Source organism: Phyllostomus discolor, chromosome 1 (assembly GCF_004126475.2).
Source record: "Phyllostomus discolor isolate MPI-MPIP mPhyDis1 chromosome 1, mPhyDis1.pri.v3, whole genome shotgun sequence".
Classification (NCBI taxonomy): domain Eukaryota; kingdom Metazoa; phylum Chordata; class Mammalia; order Chiroptera; family Phyllostomidae; genus Phyllostomus; species Phyllostomus discolor.
This window is the reverse complement of record NC_040903.2, coordinates 37,324,409-37,347,983: the sequence shown is the minus strand read 5'-3', so window position 1 is coordinate 37,347,983 and position 23,575 is coordinate 37,324,409. Positions and strand designations below refer to the sequence as shown.

At 33.4% G+C, this 23,575-nt stretch overlaps 1 protein-coding gene across 23 annotated transcripts in view; it reads right to left on the bottom strand.

The window, feature by feature from the left end:
- ADGRL3 (adhesion G protein-coupled receptor L3) overlaps positions 1–23,575 on the bottom strand; it is a 755,368-nt gene that overhangs the window by 580,818 nt on the left and 150,975 nt on the right. For all 23 annotated transcript variants that reach the window (XM_036021098.1, XM_036021052.1, XM_036021045.1 and 20 more), the window contains one exon: positions 2,956–3,024. The gene's annotated coding sequence lies outside the window, so the exon portion shown is untranslated. The remainder of the gene's footprint in view (positions 1–2,955; positions 3,025–23,575) is intronic.

Genomic DNA, 23,575 nt, shown 5'->3' with positions numbered 1-23,575 from the left:
ATGATGAATCTGAAAAAAAAAACCCTGTAATACAAACGGAAAAAAGGTCAATTTTGTAGTTTTCTTAAATTATTGACTTGGGCATTATTCACCAAATAATCTTCATTTTGTAATTTTTATTTAATACTTCATAAAATCAATTGTCTAAATATGAGGACTAGCCTAATTAAAAACTGACAATAATTCCATTAATGCACTTATTCAAACACATGCAATATCAGCACACTAAAATATTCTTAAAAATAAACACTGCCATGAAAATCCAATGAGATACCACTCATTTGGAGGCTATAATAAAAACGACAGACAGTAATAACTTTGGGAAGGACATGGCAAAACTAGAACACTCATATATTTCTGTTGGGAATGCAAAACGGTACAACCACTTGGTAAAAATAATTTTGACTTTCCTCAAAAGGTAAAACACAATCACATATGACCCAGTCAGGTATGTGTCCAAAAGAAATGAATACATGTAACTGCACAAAACTTGTGTACAAATATTTATAACAACATTATTCCTAAAAACCAAAACGTGTAAAAACCCCAAAGTCCATCAACTAATGAATGGATAAACAGAATGTGATACATCAATACAAAGAAATTAAGTACTGAATTATATAGCAAGGGTGACACTTGAAAACAACACAGTAGAGAGAAAGAACAGATACAAAAGGCTATGTATTGTGTGATTCCATTGAAGTGCTAAATCCAGAGTGGGGAAAGTATTTTAGTTGCCAGAGGAGGGAAGGGGGAAGGGATACAACTGCTCAGGGGCACAAGGTTTCTTTTAAAAATGACAAAAATGTTTTGGATTAGACAGTGGTGATAGTTGTACAACTTTGTGAAAGTATAAAAAACAAACCCCCTAAATTATACACCTTAAAAGGGTGAATTTATGGTATATTGATTTTATTTCAATTAAAAAAACAAGGAAACAAACAGTGCCAATCATTCAACACTGTAAAAATCTCTACGATTCCTCAAGGAACTTCATATCTGGGAGCTTATACCAGTCATTATATTAAATGTTATAAGGCCTCAATTCTTTCTTATTTTCCTAATGAAAATAAACATCAGGAGAAGCACTCTGGAGATTAGGCTAGACAATTAAGCTTCAGTATGGTAAATCTGATATTTCATGGACTGTTCCAACTTACTTTTCCCGACTCATCTCTTAACATTGTACAATCACATGTGGCTAATCCTTTAGCCACACTGGAAATATCAGTCCTTCATTGGCCATCCCTTGCTCCTTTATGAGCCTTTTCACAATCTATTCCATTGGCCAGGAGTGCATGACTTCACCTTCCCAACCTTACACCCCCTCTGCGCATCTCACAGCTTCCATGAAAGTTTCAACAGCCTCTCCCTAAGGTGACCTGAGGTGACCTTTTTGTTCCTTTGCAGTTTGTCATTGACTATTTTAAAATGTACATAACAATTTCCATAGAGGATCAATTTCCCACCCACATTTATTTTCTTCAGAGCAAGCAGATCAGATCTAAGTCTTACTTGCCTTCATTATTCTAAATGATTAAATCAGTCTCTTTTTGTTTATTTGATTTACTTATTTAATTAAGTACCAAAAACCTATTTCATATGCAATCAGTAACAATGTCTAAAAATGTACGTTAATGTATAAATAAGCAAATAAATACAAATAAGGTAGATTCAATCATATCTATTCTGGAAGATAGAATAATATCATTTGCATTGTGAATGAATGTGTAAAGGAAAGCAGAGATAAATAAATTAAGGTAAAAATATCAAAAGAAGGAATAACAATTGGAAAACTTAGTGCCTACAAAGGTGAGTGCAATATTTTTATAGTCTATATCATTCAATACCTTCAAGTAAAAGGAAAAATATAAAACTCTTGCAAATGGATTGATAGTAATTTATAATATATATCAATGATATCAGTAATTTAAAATGAATTTGAATTATTTGAATATAAAAATAACAAAGTCGATATTTCTAATTTTAGCTGTATATTTATAATCTACATTATATACTTTACAGAGTCACTCTATAGAAATTAAATGTAGTAGCTTCAAAAAGAAAAGAAATTCCAACTTTACTGTTGACTGTTTTGCCTTCAAATGATTTGCTGAAGAAGATGCACATATGTGTGCTGGCCTAAGGTTATGTTCTTCAGAGACTTTTATGTCATTCTCTATAAATATATTTGTGATAAAAACATTACTCTAAAAATAACTGTATATTAAGCAGCTTGTTGCTATAAAATGAATACACTTTATTTCCTAATATTCACATTCACTGTTGGATATATAATTAAGAACAAATGGGACAAATTAAACAAAAATCACTTTGTGTTGGTATACATGCACAAATTAAATAACATATTAAATAGTTATTCAATATTAAATATTTAAGAAGGTAATATGGCTATTATTCTTTCCAAAGAGGTGGAGAACCAGTAATTTTTTTTTTATTTTTAGTAGTTCATTTATATTTAATATAATTGGAGCATACTTCCTCACAACAGTAAATACTCTGAATTATATTATTTACAAATTTGTTCACAAGAAATGTCAATTGACTTTCCAAAAATATATAAAATTCAACTTTAATAACACATTAAACAATATTATTAATTTTCAATGTGATACGCATGAAATATATGCTAACTTGAATATAAATATTTTTTAAAGATTTTTTTAAAGGGCTTTTTTGTTTTTAAGATTTTGTTTATTTATTTTTAGAGAGGGAAGGGAGAGAGAAAGAGAGAGAAACATCAATGTGCGGTTGCTGGGGCCCATGGCCTGCAACCCAGGCATGTGCCCTGATTGGGAATCGAACCTGCGATGCTTTGGTTCCCAGCCTGTGCTCAATCCACTGAGCTACACCAGCCAGGGCTCTGAATATAAATATTTTAAATACATTTGGAAATTATGAAGAAATGAACTGGCAACAATAATATACTATTACCTTAATGTGGTTTTCAGTAGCTAAATATCCATGTTTTCTTCCTCCAATTTACAGAACATTTGAACATTTCTGTAGAAAAAAAAAGACATGTAATTAATGTTGAAAAATATTTCATGGTTATAGTTGTAGAACTATTTGGGTTGGTTTTAATATTTCTTATTGTTTGCTAGTGTATTTTTCCCCACAATGCTTAAGTAAAACAGAAAAACCATAGCATGAAAACAAAACACAATTTACATGTGCCACATTTTCTTCCATGATCTAATTTAATATAATGTTGACTGAGAAAAGGTAATTAATTTGGTAAGAATTCAAACATCTTCCTAATTAAAAGAACACATGATTTTAAAAAATATATTCCAAGATTTCCAATACATTTTCTGGTTTCTTGCAACTGGCACTTCAAACTAAGGTCTTAGGATACATCTAGTCATGTTTACCTTAGATAGAACTGCTGTGGGGAAAACAAAACAAAACACAAGAACAACTGGGAAATTCCTTAGTCCATCTTGCTACCTAAGCATACATACATACAAACACACACTTACATACATACCCCCTATGTACTGATGTATACATATACTGAGACTGTAAATATAATAATCTAAACATATTCAATTGTAACAGTATTAGGAAGAAATAAAAGTACAGTTTATCTAAATGGTAGATTTACAGAGGAGGTTGCCTTCTTTTTCATTAAATTGTCAGAATGTTTTTCTATATCTTTTACTCTTAAATTAATGATCAAAATGTCATACATGTTACAGAAAAAATGATATGACGTCCCTCAAAGTATTTCTTTTGGAATTTCGGTCTTCTAGTGATCCTATAATTGGTCATATCAATTTTTGCACTTTCTAGTGAATCTTAAGTGCTTCACACAAGCATCAGCTGCATTAATCATACTTAGTATTTTCTATGCTATTAGTAGTATTATGCTATTAGCAGGAGGTTAATTAACCATATATGCGCCAAAACAATGACAATTTGTTATCTATTTAAAAGTCTTATCTCCAGTTGGATAAGGATATGGTAAGGTATTAGTTAGCATAAAATTAAAATTGAGTTCTCCTTTACAGAATCACTATTGATCACTATTACACGCACTTTAATTTACACTTTAATTTACAGTTTAATTTACAAATTAAAGGAAAATATTCACTAACAATAGTATTGCATTTTCTTTGATGATTTAAAAATATTAAAGGGAATTCACTGAATTTTTTCTAGTGAGTGTCCACCCATACTTGGCCAAGCAATCTAAGTCCACATTTGAATGACATGATTGCTACTTAAAAAGACAATGAAAAGCTATCATTTAGTCAGCTTCTTGGGTTTTCCCGCACAACCCTTTTTTCAACAAATCAAGCATATTCTATAAACACTGGCCACTAACCTAGGGTATTTTTCTCTGCTCGTAGAAGACCAAGCCTATCTCTTCACGACTGAACAATCATAGGTAATGACAGCTCAGATTCTCCTCCAAATATCAGCACTTTTAGACCTTTGTTCTCCCTTTAGAAAATGCATTCTGAAATCCTAACATTACCATTTCCACAAAGTTCCCCTGGTATCACCAGACCCACTATGCCACAGACAGGACCAGTCGGGACTTCCCTGACACTCCCATACCTCTTTGTATATGTTTCCATTTTGCCAACACTACACTAGGACTTGAATTGCTTGAAAACAGGGACTCTGACTACTTTTTCAGTTTGTGCTACCCCTCCTTAAAGCACTCAAGACGGCCTGAAAAATGCTGACTGGGTAAACGAAATATTTACTTTTTTTTTTTTTTTGCTTAAAAACATTAGTTATTGAAAACTATCCATATTGGCCTCACATAAATCAAAATCAAGAACAAAAATCGACTATTACATGTGCCTTTGAATTTGTTTATATAGCTATCTTTATAGGTCCTTTAGCCTTTTTCTTCTTGTACAGAACAGAGAATCTTCAATTTACAGCTTGACTATTCAACATCTCCGTGATTCATTCACTCTATTTCATTCACTTAAGGCATGTTAGAGTTAGCAGACAACTCAATGGAGAGAACTAGCTTACACAAATCAGTTAGCCTACTAAGAGGAAGCAAGCCAGGACAGGGGTAAAACACGGGGAAAGGAAAGGCAGGGAGACAAATAGGAAGAGAATTAGAAAACCAAATAGGCAGGAGAAGGTATCATATCAAATTACACTATCAGTATGAAGTAATAAGGTAAATTTCTAATTACTGAACAGTCTAAAAGGGATTGCAAAAAGGAGCTATTAGAATTGTTTTTTGAGCAATGTGACTACAAAGAAAAGCACTAATGGAGGATATAAAAATTTGGTATGTTTTAGATAAAAATTAATCCATACAAACATATTTTCATTACTGTTCAAAATGACATAAAAAGCAATTCCCTAGCAATTAGCATTGCCATTTTCCTCTAGGTCTTTTGAATTATATGAAAGTACTTTGGTTATCAATACCGAACTGCTTTAATGAAAAATTAAACTTAAATTAATCCAAGCTTTAGATAAAATGTCAAAAATAAACACGGTTTAAAAAATGAATACTAATAAAGAAGAATTTTCAAAGTAAGCTTTTCCTAATCAGAGATAGCAAGTTTATAAAGTAGAGGAACTTCATTCATTCATTCTTTTACTCATTCATTCACTAACTACATGACCAGCTTCCAGGCACTGTTTTAAAGTGCTATGGATTCAGGAGTGACCTGAACACACAAAAGTAACACTCAGAGAGTTCACATTTACTTTCTCAATGGGAAATAAGAACAGTGTATGAGAGAAAGTAGATAGGTAGGTAGGTATATAGATAGTAAAAGAGAGAGAGTGATTTTATATCCATTTTAAAGATTTTATTTACATTTTAAAACAGCTTCATTTTTTATACTTCTTTATAGTCTCAGTTAATCTTAAAATTGTTTTAAGGATTTAAACACTTTGTTTATATGCTCATTCAACTTTTGCCCAAAACTCTGAGATTGTTATAAAGAAAATCTTTATAACAAACAAATCTTCTGTGACACTGAGAGGTAAAGCCAAAACTTAAACACAAGTAACCCAATTCAGAGTCTATACCCTCAAGCTTTTCAAATAGCACCACACTGATAACTATTTGATAAGAGAGTATTTATAAGTAAAAAAATGAGCTTCCTGAAAAGAATTTTTAAAGAAACAATCATCAGAATTTCATAACACTGAACAGTATTGAAATGAACCTTCACATTCTAGTATTTAAATGAGATTCCAAAAACCTAGTAAAAATTAGTCTAGAATTAAGATAAAAGGTACTTATTGTCTTTCTAATGACATTAATTACAAAACTATGTGACATTTCCACTAAACTATTCAGCAAAGTTTCATGAAACAATGAATAAGTGTCATGTACAAATATATTTTTAAAAGATCATTCTGGTGTCAGTTAATAGATGGTTTGCTGCCTAAGATAATAGTGATATTTTTTAAAAGATCAGCAAGGACTGAGATTTTTTAAAATAAATATCTTTATTCATGCCATTCAAATCATTTTTCCAATTATCATTTTCAGTCTCTCTACCTACTTAGTCTATGGGCTCCATTCAACTATCAACTATCAACTTATCAACTGTCATTCCTTATTGATAACCATCATCATGTGCTACGACATTATTTCCACAGAGTGTTCAGATTTGTTTTTCATTTCATTTTTAATACCATAATCCTTACAGGCTTGTGAGTTAGGCAGAGAAGAAACATATTCTGTTTTACAGATTAGAAAGCTGTAACTTATAAAGATTACCGTGGTTATCAACTGATAGTGCCAATACAAGACTCCAAGGCATTGTCCTCTTTGTGTGGCCCTACATGTTATCACCGCAGGCCCACATACCTAGCATATTGCAGCGGTATTCTTATCGCATCATTCCATTTCGTTTCAAATCTATCCTGGCAACTGTTTGCAGGGTAACCTGAGACCTCATTTCTTCTTGATGGTTTTGTGCTCAGCAATCCACAAAAGCACCCTATTGCTATCCAGAGTCTAGTTTTCAAGACCCTGTCTCTATAGAATGAATATTCTTTTTCTGATACAAACAGTTTTTGGACACTACTGCACCAAAAAAGAATTTCCACATCAACCAGTTTGTACTGCTGACTGGCCTCTCAAACAGATTATAACAGACACAGTAGTTTGTTAAAGCAATCCTCTGTACCAAGAATGCTCTCTGCATTTGTCTACTCTCAGACATTGAATACCATGATAACACAGCACTAAGCTCTCATCCTCTCATGAAATTAGCCTCAATACGTTGAACAAACAAACCTCTGGTGTATTTTAAATTGAGACTGCAAAGTTTAGCCCTAAATGTACCACAATTTTTATGTGTGATGTTTTATGGACCCACAAAAAGTAATCCATTGTAAAATTTTTAAAAAGAGTACCTTGGGGCATAACTTTTACATCAATTACAAACTGGACAAATTTGCCAAAACCTACCATTTCAGAACTATAGAAACTGACCAGTTGTGCAATAAAATCAGTGTTTATTTCAGAAAAATTACTCTTTCTGGTAATGAGTGGGGATCCTATGGAATTTCTTCCTGGGAATTCTCCCATCTTTCCCCTCATCTCCTGCTGGGCTTTTAGGTCATAAAGCAAATCCCTTTTTAAGATTCAATAACAGATCTTGATAAATTTAAAAGGATTGAAATCATGCAAAATTCATTGTCCAAATAAAAAAATAACTTTTGGAAATCCCTAAATATATGCAAATTTAAATAAACACTGCTAAATACCCACACATCCAGAAGAAATAACAACAGAAATTAGAAAATATTTTTGACAAAATCAAAACTAAAGCACAACATATCAAAATTTACAGACTGTGACTAAAGCAGTACTTAAGGGCACTTTTTAGCTTTAAATACCCATATACTACTCGGGCGTAAAAAGTAGAAAATTTGAGCCTTTGCAACAGTATGGAGAGACCTGGAGAACATTATGCTAAGTGAAATAAACCAAAGAAAGACAAATGCCATATGATTTAACTCATATTTGGAATATAATGAACAAACTGAACTAACAAGCAAAATAGAAACAGACTCATAGATAGAAGGATGACAGCTAAGGGAAGCAGGGAAGCAGGGGGTGGAGGGATTGAGCAAAAAGGAAAAAGGACTCATGGACATGGACAACAGTGTGGTGATTGAGTAGGGGGGCGGGTATAAGGGGACATAAGGGTCATGGAAAAAAATACAATTGAAAACATAAACTTAAAAAAAGTTCTCAAAGCAATAACCAAAGCCATCACCTTAAGCAAATAAAAAAAAAAAACAAAAAACCCACAAATTAATGCAAAGTAAGCAAAAGAATAGGAATTAAAGGAAACAATAGAATGTTGATCAGAAGACCAATATTAATATTGAAATCCTCCCACTAATCATTTATATTATGGAAATCCTTACCTTTGCTAGCCCTTAGTATCTTCATCTTTACATAACAATTAGAACAAATTATTCATAACTCCCACAGGAAAAAAATTTTGGAACAGCCAACAGATCTTTATAAGACATAAATAACATAAAACCTATGAAAAACTCATAGTTTATTATTAGGGGAAAAGAACTGTAGATACTCATCCTCAAACCTTAATCAATGTATTACCCAACATTTTATTTATAAAAGGCTGAACTTTTACATTTGGTATAAATGAATATCAAAATAAGTTATAATTCATACACGATAGGAGATCTATTGTGTTGACAGTCAGCGTGCCGCCCTAAATATGGAGGATGGGACAGGATGAAATGTGATGCGATCGGGTGAGGATGGGTGGGACAGGGAAGGCAAAGGGAAGAACCCTTAATTAGTGTCCACAATACACCCAGCCACTGTGTAATATCGAGGGTTGGAGCAGCATATCCCAAGTTCTTGCCCTCAAAGAGAAAAGTGTTTATTTATTAAAATCAAAACAAAAGACTAGGCTGTTCACTTATTTCTTTTATTTTGCAATTCTATTACCAAGATGTATCTGTCCCCATAAAAGTAGTAATATCTTAATTAATCAGTTAATCAGAAGTCCATGGCATATATAATATCAAAACTCTCATCCTAGCAGGTATTTTACTAAGACTATATACAAGTGTTTCTTTCTTCCAAGGGTCTGCTTTTGCTGTACCCTCAGTCTTACTAAAGATACTAAAAGGGAAAGACATCATTTTCTTCCAAGCATCCCAATATACCCAAAGCTCTCACACCCACAGCACCTCTTTCTTTGAGTCTGGACTAGGACTGATGCACAGATGCTGAGGCCTGTTCCTATGTAAGAATCTATGCAGCCGTTGCCCTGAGACATAATAAAGGAGAAAATATGACCTGCTGTGAACCATTTGCCCTCAGAAGGAGTTCTAGCATTCTGTCATACAGAGAAAAATGAGATGCTGTCTATGGTGGGAGAAAAGGTGGTAAAATATACAGCAGAGTTACTACTGAAAGCCAGAACCAGTATCTACAAAAGGACTCACTGCTTAGTGGAGATTCTGTATGGCCAAGATGGACTAATGGCTGGGGCCAAAGGGGTTTAAGTAGCTCACGGCTCTAACCCTAAGAAGACTTAGTTAGCTTCCAGGAGAATCATTTTGTTAGCAATGTACAGGGTGAAGCAAAAGTAGGTGTATAGTTGTCCGTATGAAAAATACTACAAAAATTAATAAATAATAACATAGGAATAAATTCTCTGTTTCTCATACAACTGTAAAAAGATTTTTGGTGTAATGTTTACCTATGTTCGATACAAAGCTTTGAAGTTAACAATGTAAAAAACATTCAATTTAATATTTTTACCCTCAAAATTATCATTATAATTATACATAATATATTTGCACCTTAATCAAGGTTTCCAAATACAATAGTAGTAAGAATTATCTAGCCTCTTTCACTTCCAGTAAAATGTACCTACTCTCTATACTTGAAAGATTTTTAATTTATTTTTAAAGAAGGGAACAGAGGGAGAAAGAGAGGGAAAGAAACATCAATGTGTGGTTGCCTCCCACAAACCCCCTACTGAGAACCTGGTCTACAACCCAGGCATGGGCCCTACACTGGGAATTGAACCTTGGACCGGCAACCCTTTGGTTCATAGGCCATCACTCAATTCATTGAGCCACTTCAGCCAGGACACTATTCTCTATACTTTTAAATAATCGTTTTCTAGTAGAATACACTAAAATCTACCATGTGACTTACATCATAAAATAATAACTATTAAAAGTACATTTATATGTTCTAGGACAGAACAGTTAAAATTTGAACAGTTTGCTTTATATGTAATGAAAATATAACATAGTATTTTAGTATTTAAGAAGTTTCATTAAGAAGAGGATTATAGCCCTGGCTGGCGTAGCTCAGTGGATTGAGCGCGGGCTGGGAACCAAAGTGTCCCAGGTTCAATTCCCAGCCAGGGTACATGCCTGGGTTGCAGGCCATAACCCCCAGCAACCGCACATTGATGTCTCTCTCCCTCTCTCTCTCTCTCTCTCTCTCTCTCCCCCCTCCCCCCCTTCCCTCCCTAAAAATAAATAAATAAAATCTTTAAAAAAAAAAAAAGAAGAGGATTATATAGATCAATGTTTATCTGTTTAAATTACAGTGGCAATATACTGAATTTTTAGTAACAAATAAATTTCAAAATACAGAGGATTTAAGAAGGAAAAAAACATGGTCTCAAAATTCCTGTTAAAATAGAAAACTACAATTCATAAATTATATAGAATTTTCTAATTATATCTCAACCAAGTGAAAGTAATTGTTACTGCTTCTTAGAATGTGCATAGTAAAGCTCATATATTTTTTTAATGTGGACATACAAAAAGAAAAACTACAGTTACCTTGTTCTTTATAATACACGCATTTTTGAAAGATTGCATAAGAATTAATTCACTTTGAATGCATTGGAGGTATTTTCTATTTAAGTGATCTCTACATAATTTTGAAATACAATGCATAATAACCACCATTCAATGTATGTATATTACTAAACATTGTTCTGTATCACCCTTCCTTTAACACCAGGGCATCATATGAAGCATGGGTGCTAAGACAGCATTAACCAGAATAACTTAAGAGAGTACACTTTCTGAATCATAGGAGAATTATCTCAGAATTATGAATGCAGGAAATCTTGTCACATTTTATTTAATGTTCAAATTTAAACATGAAACTTTAAAAATATCCTTCATTATCAGGTTTTTGGTTCACAAAAATGTACTTTCCTTTGATGACTAATTTGGACAAATAAAACAATTTAACCTCAACCTATTAAATGTAGGGAAATAGCCTAAAACTAAGTTGTACTAACACACACTACCAAATATTTTCCACAGACTCTTGATTGATTTTTTTAAAGGAGTTACTGAAATTTTTATATATTCATGTAGCTTCTGACTCTTGGTTCTAAAAAATGATTTTTATCTCCCATATCTAAGAGGCTCAATTGTCAACTGATATCAATCCCAAGGAAAACCCAACACGCCAGAATCCTGAATTTTACTGACTATGAGAATCCGGTGTCTAATGACGTGTTCTCAAAGGTAGAAAAGAGGTTGGATTGCCAAGCCAGACACTGGATCTCAAATGAGCTCTTTCCAAAAATCCTCATTCCTTTGGTCATTAAAAAGAAAAATCAATAAGTGCATTCTAACTAAAGTTTAAAAGCTTCTGAGAAGTGACCTCTGCCAAAGTCTTTTGGGGATGTTCCAACTGTGCAGGGGGCAGTGGGATCAGAAGGCAGAAACAAGAAAATAAAGAGACGCTTCTGCACAGTGAAGAAAGAATCTGGCTGGAGGACTAAGGGATTAGCTTACATATCAAATATCAGCTTTCCATTGTACAGCTCCTTGGCTCTCTCCTCTTTTCTCTGTCCCATTCTTACATTGCCTGTAGTTCATGGCATGAAGCTTTATTTCTCATTTTGTATAAGATTTCAAGCAGAAAATCTTCAGTATCAAGATCGTTAAAAATGGTGTGCTTCATATTCCACAGTAATAAGTCCCTTATCTGAGACTCTAACATCTAGAAATCACACCAATCTAACATACAGTCCTAAATCAGGAAATAAGATTTTTAAGATAAAGTCACATTGTACTACAAGTCCTTAAACTTGACTCATGGAAAGGCCTTCAATCAAGACTTAGTCATTATTTTCTACAGACCTCTAACAAACAGAATGCAGAAGAGGAGGAAGCATATTGACAGATTAGCAACCACCTCAAATACCTAAAGCTCTGAGGAAAACTGAAATTTACCTAGAAAGAACTGTAGGGACATTTTTTTCTTTTCTTTGTTTTTTTAAATGCCAAACACCTGAAGTGATGTTTGCCTCAATTTTCAAAAACTTTTTCTCTATCCTAAGAAACATTCACCCAAATAAGATTCTATATCACTGAAGTTTTACCCAGGTATAATTCAAACTAATTATAAACCAATAAGCTCAAATTATATTGGTATTGTAGACAATTAAAAGTTAATACCCGTGATGAAATTTAGAGGATATGTATATATGTGTGCATCTTACCCATCCTTTTTGTGGACTTTACGTATATCTATTTTATTTCTATATATCATTTTAAGTTATTTCCATATCATAAAACCATAGGGAGAAATGTTTATCACTCCTTTGAAACAATGTCCACTAGAATTCCTTTTTGAATTAGTTGATTCTTTGGAGAGAAAGCATATTTATTCTCATGTCTATTAAAAATAATGAATTTTTCCAAAAAACTATCAACACAACTCTTTAAAAAGTAATCAAATAATTAGTCAAAAACACAACACAAGGCAAATTACTTACCTAAATAAAAACATTGAGTTTTATATTTTACTTGGTATGGAATTAATTTACATTCTTATTGAATATAACCAATTTATTTTATTTTATAGTATGCATTCAGGAGATATAAAGGAAGTAGCTATAGATAAAATAAAAAATGTTTTTTCTATTTCTTCTAACTTTTCCCATTAATCATGTAAGAAAAGCCAGATGTATGGTTCTGTTTTCTATAAAGCATGTTTTCCTGGTTTTAAATACTGTCTGAAAAGAATAAGGACATGTAAAACTTTAATATACAGTCGTAGGTAAAGTTGCATTTGCATATTTTATCCCATATGAATTTCAAAATTTAAATTTATTGGTTAATACGTACCTATGATAATTGTAAGAATAGCGTGCTATGTTATTACACTAAAAATTGAAGATCACAGTTGAACAAAGTATTTCTGGGAGAATGGCAGAGAACGTTAAGGCTGAAATCATTTTTCACCCTCAAAATCATTTATTCTTCTATGGCTCAGCAAAATTATTACTAAAAGGCAAAAACTTATAAATTTTATATTTTAACTTGCAAGTTTAACCTTCATTCTGTTAAAATGAATAAAAAATTAAAATAGATTTTAAAAGCAGGTGTAGCTAACAGAGCTACAAAACAATCAGACAGTATTCCACTCCGGGGACACTCCCAGGCGACTGTCAAGATTGTCAGCAATGTGCAACATTCCTGGTTTGAAACTTTAATTAACAGCACTAGGGATAAGAATAACAATAATATCAATAACTAAAAACAGAAGCAATAATTTATAAGGCAGCTAATTTAATCAAAGCACAATTTAGATTATAATCTGGACAACCTGTGTTAATATCACAATGGAATACAAAAGTAAATACACTAAAATATGACATAAATATTAAACAGCAAATAAAAATAAATATTTTCTCTACTTCACTGCAGTCCAAGTCAAATGCAACTTAATCAAATTAAGCCAATTTAGTATATACAACTACTTAAAAGCCTGAGCAATACCAAGTGATGAAGGCTACATGGAGTCAGTCCAAATCTGCTTTCTTTGCTTCGATGCTATTTATTATGGCCACATTTTATTATACAGTACTAAAAAAATTACAAGGCTACATCCTGTTACTTTCGACTGGGAAAAAATGATACAGATGCACTAAGGAAACTCAGCATCCACATCAGCAAGGCAGGCTGCATTCCACTTGTGCATTTATAATGTGTCAATAGACATTGATGTCCCTGCAGCTGATAGTAAAGCTAGACAAATTACTGCCTCTTAAGTGTGCCATAAAACTGTGGCTTTATAGACATCTAAAACCTTTGTAACATCTTTAGTGAGATGCATTGGAAGCAGAAGAGTTATTTCAAAATAAAACAACTAAGCACCTTTATTTCTTAAAAAAATAAAATAGAATTTCTTCATTTCCCCCTAACACTACTGCCCTATTTCCAGGAAAATTAGCTAGCCTACCATCAAACTGTAAATTTTAAGCCCTAGTTCACATCAGCCATCTAATTTGTTGAGAGAGTGAATGAGCTTTACAATGGAATTAAGCTAATAGCTTTTCTAAGCCCTATAAATATTATCTTTACTCCTTTCATCAGTATTCTCATCAATCTGCACTCACTGTATGATGAAAATGTTGCCGACATTGTATAGAATTCTAACTACACAAAATAGAAATATTCATTATTTTTTGTTAGCTGAAACAGAGTACAAGAGAAAGAAGAGATTAAGGAAAATTGGTTGTTTGGTTAATATTTGCAGCTTCTAAGGGTACTAACTGGTTTTCCACAAGTTCTATACACTTTAGGCAGGAAAATGTGGTGCTGTAGAGCTTGAGGAGTTCCATGAACTGCTTTTAGTTTTGAAATAGAAATAACTTCTTGTTTGCTGCCATGAAACATTCCCTCAAGACTTCTGTCAATCTTAAAGCTGCATGCAACAGCACAACTGCCAATGCCCTCCACCCAAACTAGGGGACAGTGTACAACAGGGAGATTACCCCCCTGGCCACCAGGGAATGGATGATGCCATTCTTGTTGGGATAGTTTAGCTCTAATGATCTTGAACATCAGGTAGCCTGTGTTTGCTGGGAGTCTCCTCCATACCTTTTCCATTTCCCAAAATATTGTGCACTCCAGCAATCTCTGCAGAGCTAAAAAAATTTACATTTTAAAGCCCTGGCTGGCGTAGCTCAGTGGATTGAGCATGGGCTGGGAACTAAAGTGTCCCAGGTTCGATTCCCAGCCAGGGTACATTCCTGGGTTGCAGGCCATAACCCCCAGCAACCGCACATTGATGTTTCTCTCTCTCTCCTTCTCCCTCCCTCCCTCCCTTCCCTCTCTTAAAAATAAATAAATAAAATCTTTAAAAAAAAGTTACATTTTACACTTTTGAGAAATCAGTTAAACTTCTGAATAGTAGATTGTAAAAGTTTTTGTGTTTTGTTCTCTGATGCTGTGATCTCCAAAGCTAACTAAACTCAATAGCACTATTCTCCTCTTTATTTCTTCCTTTTTTGTTGTCGTTGTTTTATTTTTCCTGTTCAGCTAGACCAAACAACTTTGGTTTGGAGGATGCTGAGGCAGCAGCATCTGCATGACAGTCATAATACCATTACCATAGTTTTATGGCTTGGGCACAATGATGTTAGTCTGCAATACCCATCTCATCTCTACCCAATAAGCATTTTTGTGGGGTCATTTAGAGAATATCCTACTGTTTAAAGTTCCCTCTAGAAATTCAACCTAAGGCCTAAAGTAAGGTTTGTCATAACTGCTAAAACAGCTTTAAGAACATCAGAGCAGAATTTTTCTTTATTACATCTTTTACAATATCATCACAGCACAGCTGTTCAAAACTGGATGGTGACATTGCGGTATGGTTCCTATTGAAGAGAAAACACCACCACAAGTCACACACTGCAGTAACCTTAGCTATTACTGCATTTTGGTGATCTCTCCAATGCCCCATCCTCAGCTCTAATGCCAACCTGTGTATAAACGGTGTCCCAGAATTCAAATGTCCTCCTTTGACTCTCCATCCACATTAGTGGATTCACTTATTGAATCATTCATACTGCAGCACTTATTCAAAATCTGCTGGGGTCTAGACACTGCGCTATTCTTTGTGTGACACAAAAAGAATATGAGAGCTCACTTTCTAAGAAGCTTTCTATCCTGTGGAGGAAACAGCTGTGTAAATAATTATTCAAAAACATGAGGTACCTATTTTGGTTTTCAAATAAAAAGAACTGAAAGCACTGGAGATGCACAATAGGTTTTTATATGAAACAAACATAACATAATGTTGCCTTATGTAGTCAATATTTCACATTGCATTTAATCACCCACCACATGATAAACCCAGAGAAGACAGGATATGCCATTTATTGAGTGGTTTGACCACTTTTCCAGTTATTTTTCACAAATTGTACATATAAGTTATGAAATACATATGCAATAATAACAAATAATCCACAAAGCCCGGCCCAGGAGACAAGCTATTTAATCACTGATTCTAACTCTGACACCAGCTGCATGAACTTAAATGACCTGAACTGGTTGTGCCTCAATTTGCTTATCTATAAAATTGGAACTATGAGCTATCTTAAAATGTCATTGCAAATATTAAAAGAAGTAACCTATGTAAGACCCAGAACTGACTTGAGAACATAGTAGGCCCAGGACTTTTTTAGCTATTAAAGCCATAAATGTTACACTAGATGTTTTATATTCATGTCTTTAAAAATTGTAAGTTTTAAACTAAGTAACATTACACCATTCCAAAGATGATGAATTTGCAACACAAAAAAAAGTAAAACATTGTCAACATGAGACAGTTACTAAATGGCAAAGTCACAAGACAATATAGATCTACAATATTAAGAATGACACAAATGAATGTCCTGTTATTTGGAGCCCCCTAACCTATATGCTCACAACCATTTCAAGAGGTAAGTATCACTTCCAGAAAAAAAGGTTACAGAGTAAACACAGAGAAAAATTTTTTCAAATGTTACAAAATGTCCTAAATAGCTAAATATAACTAGCTTTAATTCAGTAGATTTTTTAAACAAATTGGGGCCCTTGTCTCAGGAATTCTGACCAAATGAAGGATAGAAATCAGTATATTCTTTATTAATAAACAAAAAAGAGCCTTATGTCATCACTTCTGATAATATTTTATATTATAGTCATCATAAAATACTTAATGAAATTTATATCCTCAAGTCTTTTGGAAGAAGACTATGTCATATACAATTTAGATAGAAGAAGGCATGCCAATTTAGATATAATTATGCATGTACTTGTTTTTGTTTCTTATATTAATCATTTAATTAATTCATCAATCTAGTTATTTCATTAGTTAAGTTTATGCTAATACCCTTCTCCTATAGCCTTAGAAAAAATAATTACAAGATGTTCCAACAATAATTTCAGAAATACAGCAATCCTTTCAACAATTGAAACAAAAGAGTCCCTTCACAGGGGTGGGAAGTGAGGAAGTCTCTAAAAATACCACTAATTACCTAATTATCATTATCACAGTTATCTCCTCTAAAACTAACATTATTTACGAAAAACATTACTCATACCAATAAACTGCTTAAATAAAGAAGCTGTCATTCCAGTATCACAGGGAGTCAGTAGAGTTCTGAAAGATATATTCCAAATTCATCAAGTTAGACAGTTGTGTCAAGAAGACAGAACTGAAACTTGGGGCAAAGGCAGTGAAGGGCTAGTCAGGGGACAATGGTGTCAGTAGGTTATGTTTTGAATTAAAATAGAGGAGAGTGAGATTTTTGTTGGCAACAGGTTTTTGTTGGTTATACAAAGCTTTGAAAAATAAACATGAACAATAGGCACTGGGGTATATTACAGCAGAAGTGTTCAGGAAGTAATCATTTTTCTTAAATATTTTATATACACATCACAAATAACATTTTCAAATATATACTTGTATCCTAAAAGAAACTAGCATTCCTCTCTTGTTCCGTTCACACATAGTTAATTTCATAATTCTATTAATTGTTTTGGATATTTTCTCCCATTTTACGATTAAATGTGTTTCGCAATGTATACTTATTTCTAAAAATAACACTGAACTATATAGTAATCTTAGTAACATTTATAACATTGTATGCTCATTTTCATTTACAAAAGTCTATTATAGTTTTCAATATCCCATATTCTTTTTCTGCCAATTCATATAATTTACTGCTTCCAGAGTATCTGTTCTAAAAATGCAGGTAAATTCATGATAAAAATAGCTAATTTACTATCTGCTAGGCCCTGTTCTAAGCCCTTTTGCATACAGTCACCCATCCGCTCTTCACAACATTATGAGAGTAGCGAACATCACTGTCCTGATTTTAAAATGTGGCAGTGGAGACCTAGAAATGTATCAGTAATTGAAAGGGCCTGGACAAGAAATCAAGCCCATTTAACCCCATAGCCCATGTTCTTAACCACTTCATTTTTGCTCTATCCTTTCTTTGACTGGTTTAATGCTATTTATATTTCAAGGCTAAAATCAAAAGCAGATACTTCAATAAAGCTTTTGGCACTCATGTGATCAGTCAAAACAAAACAATGCTTCTCTCTGTCTTGTCGTAACATTTAGCTATTTTTCGCCGACCCTTACCGAGTATTCCCTATATGCTAGGGACTGTTTCCGTAGACGAGTCACCTCACAAATAATTCAGGTAATATAACTTTCCCCACTTTATAAATATAAGAAATGAAGGCCAAAGACAAAGGAAGTCCCAGGGCTGGTAAAGGACTCACACCAAGCAGCTGTGCTCCCACATCACGCCCTGCACATTGCACTCTGTTCCTTATTGGAAAGAACAGAACTGGTTTGGGAGCACAAGGCTTATATCTGGATCTGCTACATATTAGATTCACAGCCTTCAGTGGGCTGTAGTACCTCCTAGCCTTAGTTTCTTCACTGGTAATATGAAAATAAAAGTAAGGTCTACCTTGGAGCATTGTTTGAAGAACTAAATGAGAAAAGATAAGCTCACCAAAGAATTAATTAATTAATTAAAGCCCATAAATTTAGCTGCTATTATTATTACTGATTTTCATCTTCTAGAAGAAGAGCTATTTTGGAGGGTTTTAGTTTTTATTTATTTATTGAATTTATTGTGGTGATATTGTTTGATAAGATTATATAGGTTTCTGGGGTACGGTTCTACAACACATCATCTATACATTGTATCGTGTGTTCACCACCCCCTGTCATCTCCTTCCAGCTCCATTCATCCCTTCCTCACCCTCTTTCACCTCCCTCCATCCCCCATCCTTTCTAGTAATCACCACACTGTTTGTGTCTGAGGGTTTTTTTTTGTTTGTTTGTTTAATCCCTTCACCTTAGAAGCCATATACTCAAAAGTGTCATATCTCTAGTACTCACTGTGCTACAAAAAGATGCTCATAAAATGTCTAAAGGATTTTAGCCTTCATTATTTGTTACTATAAGATAGAAAAGTCCCATTGAAATAGGTTGTGTCCAGCGGCTATTTTTACTCATCTAAAATCCAAATTCCTCTTAGAGTTTAGTTTATAGATTCATTCTAGGGAAGAGCATCAAAAAAAAAAAAAAACCTACCATGCAAATATAATTGTATTAATAACATATCTTCATATTTAAAAACTCTGACTTTAGGAAACTTTTATAGTTTGGACCAATGACCATTTCTTAATTTCTTTTGTTCCATGTTTGGTAAACTCAGAAATTATTTGGTCAATGCCCTCAGTCATGTACTTAAAGCTTGCCATTTCTCTCCTTCAGGCAGAATAATCTCAGTTTCTTCAGGAGTTTCACATTTATCATTTCTAATGGCTTTTATCAGTTTTAGAATAATAAATAGTTCATTTTACATTGGATTGAATACTATAAACTGTATTCAGAGTTATCTTAGAAATATTTATAATCATTCAAACTGCAACACGGAACTATCTAGCTCCCAAGTGTTCCTCAAGCCTAGACTATTTCCTTTGACAACCCTCTCAGGGATCTCTGTGGAGTCAGTCCTACATCTCATGCATTTTATTAAATGAAAGAAAAAAATACCCTCACTTCTATGCCTCTCTCCACTGACAGGAGGGTACCAGGTAGGTAATTTACAAGCTACTTCTCCCATAGAAATGTAATCAATATGTAAAACTAATACTGAAGATAAAGACTATTCATATTCAGTACTATATACAACACTCTGTATTAATTAAAACATTAACATGATAGTAGTCAAAATTATGAACTGAGTATGCACTAAGTAAAGTTATTCACTCTATCAATATTTGATTAGTTCAACAAATGTATTGAGTTTCTTCTACGTGCTAAGTTTCCCCCTACCCAGGTACTAGGAATAAAACAATGAAAGAAACAAATATTCCTAAACTTCAAGGAATTTAGAAAACAACAGATACTGTGTAAAATATATAGTATGTTTCACAGTGTGCATGATAATGAAAGTATGTAAGGATTTTAAGTTTTTGGAGAGTATAACGAAGGAATCTTTTACTGAGAAGGTGACATTTGAGGAGAAACCTGAAGGAACAGGAACAGAGGTAGCAAGCTGTGTGTGGGTATCTATAGCCAAGAGCATTCCAGGCAGAGGCCCTCAGGCAAGAGGTGAAAAGGATGTTTAAATAGCAGCAAGGAGGCTAAAGGGCTGCAACAGAGTAAAAGAGGGGAAGAATGGTAGGAGGGATCAGAGAGCTAACAAGGGGCTAAATCCTCATTGCTGTACACTTTGTGGCCTATTATTCATACCACGTCAAGTATTCCCTGAGACAAATCTGGAAATTTTTGAGCAAAGTAAAATTATATGACATATTGTAAAATGATGACTCTGGCTGTTGTGCTGAGGACAGATTATAGAGAGCCAGGTGGACTAGTTAGAAAGGTACGATAATAATCCAGGTAAGAATGGTGGTTTAGTTGCAAGGTGGTGGCAGTGCAAGCAGTATTAAGTGGTGGAATTCTCAGTGTACATAGGGAAAAGCCAAGAGGATTTGCCTGAGAACTGTGTATGAGTTGTGTGAGAAAGAGAAGTCTGTGTTTTTTACATTTGCGACTGAAAGAAAGGAGTTGACATTTTTGAGACTGTACAGGCTTCAGAAAAGTCATTTTAGGTGTGTGGAGAGAAAGTACAATAGAAATTTAGTTTTGAACACATTAAATTGGAGGTATCTATTGTAAAACCTAGTGGATCTATTTAGGAAAATATGTACTAAACCTAGTGAGCCTAGAAATATGTGAGCCTAGAGCTGGTGTAAATGTTTGGGCTAGAGATAGAATTTGGGAATAACCATCATTTATATACAATTTAATACTAAACTGGAAGATATCACCAAGGAACTGAATACAGGCCAAAAAGAGTAAAGAAACAAAAACTGAGCTCTGAAAATCTCCAAAATTTATAGATTGCAGATGGACAGGAAGGAACTCATGAAGAAAACTAAGAAATATGCCAGAAAAATACACAGAAAACTAGGAAAGTAGGGTGACCCGGAAGACACCTGAAAAAGTGTTTCAAGGAGAGACGAACTGTACCAAAAGCCACTGAAAGATTAAGTAAGATAGGGAAATTGAGACTTTCTCTCTTGAATTTATAACATGATCATTGAAAACAACATTTTGGGTAGGATGGTCAGGATTTTAACCTGACAGTAATGCTTTTAGAAGAGGATAAAAGGACAAAAATTCTATCAGTACCTTTTACCACCCTAACTACACATGAATGTCTAGGAGAATACAGCACCTAATTAAATTGCCCATAAGTAATCATTCTGGCTCTAAGGTCTGTACCTTAACCTTTCTGCAATACTGTAGCTTCCTTCACATATTGTATGTAAGTAAACTACTCTATATATATATTTTAGTATATACATTTACATTTAATATATATTTAATACATACATTTTTAATATATACATTTTGTATATACCAAATATCAGCTCCTTGGATTGTTTATTGATTTTTGCTTTTTTCAAACAGGTCAAAGCATTTATTGGTTTTAAACAACTTTCATGAGGTGTCCTAAAATAGCCATATCTGTATATTTTAGTCAAGAGGCTCACCAGTCATTAATACCAAATTGGTACAGAAAATGTGGCTTTTGATGCCTAAATAAAACCACCCTCAACATGTAAAATTGACTTTAAAGTACTTTTAATACAATGGGAATTAAATAAATCAGGAAATCAAGGTAGATATATGTAATATTATAATTATGGGGTATTTTTTAAACTACAAAAATGGTCCTGGCTGGTGTGGCTCTGTGGATTGAGCACCAGCCTGTGAACTGAAGGGTCACAGGTTCAACTCCAGTCAGGCACATGCCTGGGTTGTGGGCCAGGTCCCCAGGAGGGGGTGCATGAAAGGCAACGACACATTGATTTTTCTCACCCTCTTTTTCCTTCCCTCCCCCTCTCTAAAAATAAATAAAATATTTTTTTAAATTAAAAACTACAAAAAGAGTAAAATAAAATGTATAAAATATCATTAAAATTTGGTGACTTTGTAAGTGAAAAGTTCATAATTTCTTGTTTTCTGTTTTTATGCCTTAATAGACATGATTAATATGATAAAAAGATCAACATGCTCTACTATTATCATGCATTATGACAAAAAATTCTACTGCAATATTTAGTTCTAATTACATGTACTGACATCCATGCCCTTAAATTTTTCTTATCCCATACTATTTTACCTAACATCATATACAAACTAAAATATAGATTAAATTTAATAAGTAATTATTTTAGTGCATTCTAATTATAAAATCAGAACACACAACTATTTGATCAAAGAAAGTTATGAAGCCCTGGCCAGGTGGCTCATTGGTTGGAGAGACATCCCATGCACCAAAATGTTGCCGATTTAATCCCTAGCCAAGGCACATACCTAGGTTGTGGGTTTGATTTCCAGGTCAGGGTGCTTATGGGAGGCAATGGATTGATGTTTCTGTGTCACATTGATGTTCCTCTCTCTCTCTCTTTCTCCCTTTCTCTCTCTCTAAAATCAAAAAGCATATCCTCAGGTGAAGATTTAAAAAATGTTTAAAATTTATTTTAAATGCAGTTTAAAATAAATATGGCAATGGGTCATAACTTTCCCCAAATCAACACAATATAATAAACTTAAAATGTTTTAAAGCCAATGAATAATGAACTCTATTTGTAATTATAGGATTTAAAATTAATGCCACTATAATTTTACTAAGTCAATCATCTTTGAAAAAATAATCTGACCCTTTTATTTTTTTAAAATATAAAACAACATATCCTGTCAGTGAATTGTATCTGCAAATTGCCAAATGCCAATGCTTAAGCTGACATGCAGCCTGAAAGTGTTCAACAAGGAAAAGTGCCCAGTGTGTCAAACAGAAAAAAAAAAAAACAGCCAATTCAGGGCAGGACTTTGCAGTAATGGTATTTTAATTGGCTATTTTTTTATACTTATCTTTTCCTGCCTATTGATAAATGATAAAATGCATTTGCAAGCCATTTCGTTTATGAAAAGAAACAGCAAGGAAAATTTTAATGTTTGTTTTTAATTTAAAATGAGACCAAGCAAAGAAAATTAAGCAAAAACTGAAGAAGCTATTTAATGCAATGACCTTGTCAAATGTTCCATGGAATGAACTGTGTTTGCTTCACTAGAGTATTACAAATGCTTACAAAAATAAAATAAAAACTAGGATTAGCATTATGGAAATGAACAAAAGCTATTGTATATGGTCATTAGTTACATAACTGAATTTTTCCTCTT